This window comes from Canis lupus, chromosome 12 (genome assembly GCF_003254725.2).
Source record: "Canis lupus dingo isolate Sandy chromosome 12, ASM325472v2, whole genome shotgun sequence".
Taxonomy (NCBI): Eukaryota; Metazoa; Chordata; class Mammalia; order Carnivora; family Canidae; genus Canis; species Canis lupus.
In genome coordinates, this window is record NC_064254.1 from 47,831,985 (window position 1) to 47,840,777 (window position 8,793).

Below are 8,793 nucleotides of genomic sequence, written 5' to 3' on the forward strand. Positions count from 1 at the left end.
CCACTGGCCTCCCTGGCCCCTTCTCTGTGAAAGAAAACACCTAACTCCTATACTCATGATGTCTTATTGAATCTCAAAGACCTCTAAGGAAGGAGATACTATTATTTTTCTTAGTAACCTTTTCCAAAGTCTTATTTATCAAAGTGAAATTAAGAGGGATTGTTAATTTGATCCCAGATATTGGGGTTTATAATTATCATAATACATTATCATCCTATTGAAAAAACTAAAAATAATTTCCTTAATATAGTCTTTCTAATCTGAGTCAAATTTAAAATTAATCATCTATAATTACCAAACCTAATTTAATTAAAACTAGCTGTTCACCATCTGGTCTTATTTGTATAAATTTAAGAATCTACCATTTCATAAGAAATTCCTCTATTTAACCAATTATGTTAAGCATAATTATTATGTAATTAATCTCAGTTCAAATTACATTTGTTGTCACTTGACAGAGAAGTAATTTATGTGATCAAAAAAAAAAAAAAAAAGAAGCAGTTGACCAACTAATTACTCTGCCAAACTCGGGTCTTTTATCTCAATGTCTCACCATTTTTTTTAAAAAAAAGGTATTTTGTAGGAAAACATTCTTTTTGAAATATGAGACTAGCTATTGTCAGCGCAAAGTAAACATAAGAAATAGTGTTTGGAATGACTCATCGTTACGTTTTGTAGTCTCAAGACCTTTATCTGGATAAATTGGTAAGCAAGGGAATAAATTAGTGGTGGGAGCAGAACACAAATTATAAAACTAAATGCATTAAGCCAAGAAAATTCATAAGGAAATAGGAACCAGGTAAGAATATATGTCCTTCCAAAAGCAAGCTTCCTGTAGTATTCTTGATTGCCAGCCACTTTCAGATGCCTGTTTCCCTCTTTGTGATTGATAAACCTGCTAATAGAAGAGATGAATAGTTACTGATTATGAAAAAGATACCTTTATAAATAATGCTTATTCCTATGCATTTCCTTTTGAAGACGTCTGAAAAATCAATGATGCTATCCTAAAGAGTCTAAAGAGTACATATTGTTCACCTAAAATCTTATCATATGGGAAGGAGCTTGATCATTGAAGGAGTGGGTGAATTTCTGAATAAAAAGAAACCATTTGAAATACAAGCCTTGCTTGAATAAAGGCTGGGTAGAGAAGTCAGAGAATAAGGCAGAAAAAAATAAAACTAAGGTACTTAGGATTCCTACTCTAGCTGCAACTGTACAGTAAATCCATGGGGCCAAAAAGAGGAGAGAAGTGAGAAACTGACATGTGTCTGAACCTCAGAAACACTTTTTAGGACGAAGGATACATAGCTTTCTACAAATTCAGTATGAGTCAAGTGCGTAGGGTGTCTCTATGTGTTGCCCATAGCACTGATTTTGTGCTATAAGTTGCGACAAGTGCATGGTACATTCAAAAGTTAAGCTTCCATAGTAGAAGGGGACATATGATAAGAGGGGCTATAAAAAAAATGTTACCAACTTGATTAAGAGAAGAAATATGGTGGAGAAATTTTGTAACTTCAACACTGCTTTTAAGTCTTAAAATTATGAGCTATGTTTTAGAAACTAGTTTTATACCAATTTTAATCTCCTGAACTTGATAACTGTACCACGGTTATGTAAAAAAAGTCTTGTGCTTAGAAAATCTATACTATTTAGGGGGCAAAAAGGGTACAATTTTTAAAATTAACTCCCAAGTGGTTCAAGATAAACATATATAAAGCGAATGTGCCGAAATGTGTAAGCCACGAATGAATCTGAGTAAAGAACATATGAAAGTTATTTGCATGGTTCTTATAATTGTTCTGTAATTGAAAATTATTTCTTAAAAATTTCAACAACTAAAAATGACAACCTCAAAAAAGTATTCTGCATCTAAAAAACTAAAAAGTCAGGATTGGTGTGGTGGGCTAAATCATGTAAGGTCTATAGATTCTGTGGTTGGGACAGTTGTTCCTCCCTCTTCCTCCCACCTAACCCACATCCCAGCCTCGCTCCACAGAGTGTGGAAGGCTTCTTAACATTTCTGATAAAACAACTCTAATGATGAAGGTATATGCTATGAGAAAATTTGATACAAAGAACACAACAGCTGATGCTCTGTCCCTGATGGGAGCAGAAAACATTCAATTTTTTTTCTCTGAACACACATCTCAGCGGTAAAACATAGACCCCCACTTTTCCACCGGCTACCGTGAAAACCAGATGGCATCTCTCGGATAGAATACTCATGACTACAAAGGTGGCATATGGGTCAGTGCCAAGATGATCACTTACACGGCATCTGCAGATGGTGGTCCACCACATCCTGAGGCAGGAATAATGAGAACAACATCCACTTCATCATCATCTGAATATCCAAACAAACACCAGGGGAAAGTTAATGAAAACAGCACTGGGGCATGTCCCGAGGGGGATGAGGGGGGTCGCTGGCTCACCTGAGATGAAATGAGATCTGCAGCAAAACATATGCAAAATATTGAGTTTGGCTTTTAATTGAGAATCAAGGATGATGGATCTAAAAAGAGTGTTATAAACTATAAAGCACTATACAAAAGGAAGAAATTACTTCTGTTCATGAAGCTTAATAATGAAAACAAATATGTCCTCAAATATTGCAGAAGTGAGTAGAACTTCTCCAAAAATAGTAATAGAAGGCTTTTGTCAAGACAGATAGGATTCATTTAATGTAATCTCAGAAGCTGAAATAGCAGTTTCCATAAATATAAAAGTAATGCAAAATGATAAAAAGAAAATGTTATTAAACTAAGCTTGATCATTATAGCTGATTATCTTTAGTTCTGAGCCACAACATGATAAACTAACTAGGTGACTACCGGGACTATAATAAATGATGCAATTATATATCCTCCAACTTGCCTGAAATTGCACACCTAAATACATCTTGATTTCCAGTGCTGTTTATTCGTAACTTCTTATTATCCACAAGCAATTAACTTAATTGGGGAGAAAGAATAAAGGGATTATTGGATGGGTAGATGGATGGGTAGAAGGATAAATGGCTAGACGAAGGTATGGATAAAAGGATGGATGAGCTGAAGGATAAGTGGGTGCTACAATGGATGAATGGAAGGATAGAAGATGGACAGATGAAAGGATGAAAAGATGGATGGACAGTATGATAAGTGCTGTGAAGAAAGGGCATATTGCAATTGAATAAAGGCACAGGTTTGTGAGAAATCTGGTTGAGACATTCGATTCACCATTAATTAAAAGTTGTATTTAACTAAGACAGTCTTTGGCTGAATGGAACTGAACTTACGTACCAGCTGAAAGGCTAAACCACTTCTGTTTCTCAGGGAGTTATGTACTACTGTGGTGTCTTCCACAGCTTCATGATGGTTTAAGGATATATTATATTCATAATCATGAAGCTCTCTTAAGCTTTTGTCCTATGGAAACAAATACATTACTATCAGCTAAGTCAAGTCAATATGATTATTCCTTGTAATATCCCAAAAGGATATTCAAATTATTAAATGCATATATTGCTTTTAATGTCTGGCCCTCCTTTTCCCATTGAGACTGAATCTGTGGCTGTTTTTTTTTTCCAGCTCTTCCCACCTCACCTTGACAGGATCTCCTCCTTCTTCTTTAAAGATTTTATTTATTTATTTGAGAGAAAGTGCATGAGCAGCGGGGAGGAGCAGAGGGAGAGGGAGAAACAGACACCTCACCGAGCAAGAAGCCTGATGCAGGAATTGACCCTGGGATCATGACCTGAGCCTGAGCCAAAGACAGAGGCTTAACCAACTGAGCCACCCAGGCATCCGGCAGGACCTCCTTCTTAAGGTACTTGCTACATAAAATGTTCTGAGAGTCCTCTGTTTTCTCCCTGGGTTTTAAGAATTTCTAGCTGTTTTTCTTTTTTGTTTATATGGTTTTAGGTATAGTTAACATTTGTATCAGTTAACTTAAAATTTATTCTTTGAAGTTTAATTTCTTTCCAATGTCAGCCCCCCCTCCACCAACCCCTACCCCACACACTACTTTCTATTCCGAGACTCAGCCTACAGATTTCCACTACTTAAATCTGCCTTTTACTGGCATGATGAAAAGAGCACAGGATTAAGGGTTTGGAGATTTGAGTTAAATGCATTAGTAAAGATTTACTTCTTATAACTTACCTGTCAGATGTAGATAACATCAGTTATTTCATAGAGCTATTGTGATAAATAAGATTAAGTATTTTCAAATTCTATGAAAAGAATTATGCTAATTTAAGGCATTGGCATTTAAAATGTAATTATTATCTGCTTGTATTCCTTTCCCCTGCCTTTGCCCATTTTGTTGGAGGCAATTGAGCAAACTTCAAAAGGGTAACACAGTGCCTAACATATCATAGACTCTCAATAAGTATGAACTTCCCTTCTCCTTCATTAATAAACATTTAAAGTGTCAACTTTATAATAAACAGAGATTAATGGAGTTGGTTGTACTAATTCCCTTAAGCTATCCCCTGGCTGCAATTTTTTTTCCTCCTGGCAGGTGGGTCTAGTGTTTGATGATTGCCAAACAGGATACTTGCTAGCATAGAGAGCACTTTAGTGTAAATATCATGAAAGTGTCTCTTCCTTATAGCTTAGCTTTGTGCCAGAGTGTTTCACTGGATTCCAGCTCCCTTTGTCTAGTCCACAAACTGCACAACCAGAGGCATCCCTGTTACTACCTTGGGGCTGAGAGATTAGAAGCTTCTACCATTTAACTATCACTAAAACATTATTCAAACTGAAAATATTGGCTTAGCTATTTCTAATCATACAGATTTTTCACAGACTTTTCTCTACATCTGTTGACTTAAAACCATGAAATATATATATTTAACAAGCTTGTTTGTCCCACCATAGAACTATGTCTTTTAAAATATTTCTTTTATCATTTTATGTTGTTATGGACATCAAAATGGTGCCTATCTTAGCTGAGAGATTAACAAGTGTGCTTTTCACTTTAGTGTTCTTTCAAAAAGCAAAAATATCTCCTCTATTAAAATAACAGAAGAATTTGTGGTGAAGCAATATTACATGAAGATCTTTAATTTACAAACTTCTCAAACTAATGTGTCTGTTTGGCCTGTGCTAGGGAAAGGGGTTTCCTATCCTGGAAATTTGGGGGAGGAAGCAAACATCCTAAACCCTTTATTTCCTCTGGCCCCTCCCCTACATGATCTGGAGTTTCTTGGATATAAGAGAGACATTCCCTAATGGCTATATCTCCTATGGAAGAAGAAGGGTCCCCATAGGAGCCCTAGGAGTGGCTGCGATTTTGCTATGATGCTACTTTTCTCAAGAATTTATTTTCAAAGACTCACCACAACCCAGGCAAAAGTATAGGTTGAATAGAGAAGAGATAAGGATTCTTAGTATGACATGTGCTGGGTGAAGGCAGGTAGGTATACGGATATTCCACGTAGCCATATTTCCTTCTGATCATGCCCTGGGGACATGAAGAGGACACAGCCACTACCAGAAATTCCACAGTTCTTTCTCCTACGTTCCAAAGAGCAGCAAAAGCATAAATGATCTCCAACTTGTAGTTTATGCTATATGGAGACACTAGAAAATGGCTAGGGTCCTGGACCAAACTGCAAAAGCCTGACATTTTAGTTACTTTGGGTAGTCTTTACAGGGTGTGCTAGAGACAACCACCATTTATAGCATTGTTCTGTGGAAAAATATGCCAGACATTTCAAAAACTAATTTGCAAGTAGATTTTAGAACATAGCACTAGAGCAAATTGAGATTTACTTTTTAAAATAATCCACATTCAGGATGGAATTAAATAAACACTTGAGTACAATTATAAACTTATTTGCTATTTCTTACACATCGTATCTGTCAAACTTGTTTAAGACTTACGTTTAATTAAAAATGCAAACTTCTGGTTCTCAGCACCTCCCCTCTAGTTATTACTGGATATTTGCATAGATAATTTAGGATATTTTTAGCTCACAGTGCCCTTTGACAGATCTGAAGTTTTTACAATAAGCAGGTGAACTGGTGACTACTGTTAATCTTGTTTTTTAAGTGAGGATACTGAGGCTTGGCAAGCTTGGCTTGCTCAAGTTTTATAAGCACTGAGTGAATAGAACTGGAACCCAGCCCCAGGTCTAATGGCAAATCCCATGCAGGCTCTTTCTACAACATCTCACTGTATTGCACAAATCTTCTGATGATGAGAGAGTGAGAACAATCAAATGATGCTGTTTGTGTAAAAGAAAGTCCTTGATCACTTTTTCCAACCCGAAAACTGTTAGCAGGTTGCTTCATTAACTAGCTGGAAGCCTTCCCCTTTTCTTATAATCAATGATTGGCTTGCTCTTGTACCACATCCTTAGCAATCAGCAGCTTGCCTTTGATGCAGAGCTTGGGCATTTTCTGAAAGCAGAAGTATATTTTCAATAATGAACTCCTCAAAACAGCATTTAAACCAAAAACTTAGGATTTTTAAACAGAGGCTTAAAGCCACTTACTTCTCTTTGAGCAATATCCACATCCTTCTCTGGTTACCACTACGCAAAGAAAATGGAAGCCTTTGCCTCTAGCAAATGACTCAGAGGTCACCCACAGACAGATCCCAGTGTGGAAAAACCAGCTGAAACAAGACAGACTAAAGTAAATGGATCAGTAGGTACAATGAGTCTCATTAGTATGATTTTGTTTTGGTCCTGAACCTAGTGCTTATGAATAATCAACCTATCTTATTCTTAAAAATACTCAAGAAAGGAGGCTCTATAAACAATTGTAATATCCTATTTCATTATTTAATAGATGCTATCATCAACAAATTCTTCTTTACTACATTTATTTCTCTACAAATAAAGCTGTATTACTCATTCTTTTTATGTGAGAATCCTTCTTTTAAGAAAAGACTTTATATTCCTTTGTCATGTAAGAACCTTTTATTCTCTATCTCCACAGACCTTTGTCTAGCATAGAGTAGGCACTCAATAATTGTTGATTGAATGAATGTTAATAGTATTTATTAATACAGTATAATATAGATAAATTAATTATAATTATAATATGGATATATAAATATAAATATAATGTGGATAATATTATAAATGTTAATTTATCCATATTATACTATGAGTACATCCTATCAGAGATATCAGAGTCAAATGAACAATAAGAAAGTTATTGTTACAGAAGCTTCTATGGAGTGGTGACAATGACAGCCAATGAATGTGAGAGACATTGCAAAGGCAGAATGACTTGACAATTGAATCTAGGAAGCAAAGAGGGAGAAATCTAAGATATCAATCTTTTTGAGCCTGGATGACTGGGAAGACAGTGATACTGATAGTAGAGTTAGGGAACATAAGAAGCCGGTTTTGTAATGGGAAGATAATTATATCTCAAACCCCTTATGCTCAAGGTACCAGTGGGAAATCCAGGCAGAGTCTAGCAGGCTGATGTGACAACTTGGGAAAGAACTCAGAGTAAGGCCAGGATGCAGGCCTGTCTTCACTGAGGTGTCTGACATCCTGAAATCATGTGGGATACCATGTGAAAGAGTGTGGTGAGAAATGGTGATGCTGAGGGAGCAAAAGGAGAATGGGGAACCAAAGAAGGAGCACGCTGGCAGGCAGGAGGAGAAACAGCAGAGTGAAGGACCACAGAAACCAGGGGAGACACACTGGTTGGTGCTAGTCAGCAGTGGCCAAGATGGATATGAGTAAGAAAAAGTGACTGGGAAAGAGGCCCCAGTAGCCTTCTACAGAGCTGTCTCTAGAGATAATGGAAGCCAAGGCAGAAAACATGGAATCCAGGGTGAGGAAGTATAAAGGGAACATAGAGACTCTGCTCTCAAAGAATTCAGATTCCGGGAAGATCAAGGCTGTCAAAAGTATTATCCCAGGAACTTCAGTCAGATTCATCATTCTAAAGGTTTGCTTCTTTAGTTCTGCGGTAACTATTACTACTTCCTCTTTTTAATTTTTTAAAAGTCTTCTCTTAAAACTTCTCTAAATGTCCCTCTTTTCCATTCTGTTTCCAGACAATGGCTATGCTTCCCATTCCTTCCCCATAGTATTCTGAAGTTACTTTCTTCCTCCCCTGCTTCACAGTCAAGACATTCTTCTGTCCCCATTATTCCCCCTCTTAAATATTGTACCCCCAATCCATGATTTTCTCCTGCTCCAGACTACTTCCTATGAAAATCTGCCCACCTCTTCAGGGACAGATTCCACTCACAACTACACTCCAACCTCCATCTGGGTTTAGTTTGCATATTAAAATCTAATTCTCAATATTAGTAATTTAGCCTAGAAGCTCAAGAAAATGGAAAACTTCATTTTTGACCTTTGTAATAATTGTATGTCCTTTCTAGACCTTACAGAACCACCATACTACTTTCTGGAATACAGCTTAGGCAAACACAACCTCACAAATGCATCAGTGACATCCATATTTTCTGAATCATCTGACTTTATTTCTGTAAGAATTGTTTATAGAAAAAAAGGCTACATGGTAGGATCATCCAGTTTTTAGTGTAATTTTTATCTATTCTTTAGCAAAGAAAATAGACTAGTAGAATTACTATTTGAGTAAACAGTAATTTACAGGCAGTATTGAACTTTGTAGGATAGAATTTTTCCTTCTTTAAAGACAAAGGCATAAACTATATATCACAGGACTAGAAAGTTTGGGGTCAAATTTCTATAATTATAGGAGTTAGTACTTTAACTTTCTCTTCTCTAAAAAAAATAATATTTGAATTTTGTTTTTAAATAATAGCTTCATTTGCTATTTTCTCTTTTCTAAGTACTCA

At 36.3% G+C, this 8,793-nt stretch overlaps 1 long non-coding RNA gene across 1 annotated transcript; it reads right to left on the reverse strand.

Moving 5' to 3' along the window:
• Positions 1–717: 717 nt before the first annotated feature.
• LOC112658363 (uncharacterized) lies at positions 718–6,616 on the reverse strand. Its single transcript, XR_003135654.3, has 5 exons — positions 6,491–6,616; positions 5,877–6,395; positions 3,288–3,413; positions 2,278–2,350; positions 718–898 (listed from the first exon to the last, which is right to left on the reverse strand). It is a non-coding gene; the product is annotated as an uncharacterized LOC112658363 (long non-coding RNA).
• Positions 6,617–8,793: the final 2,177 nt, after the last annotated feature.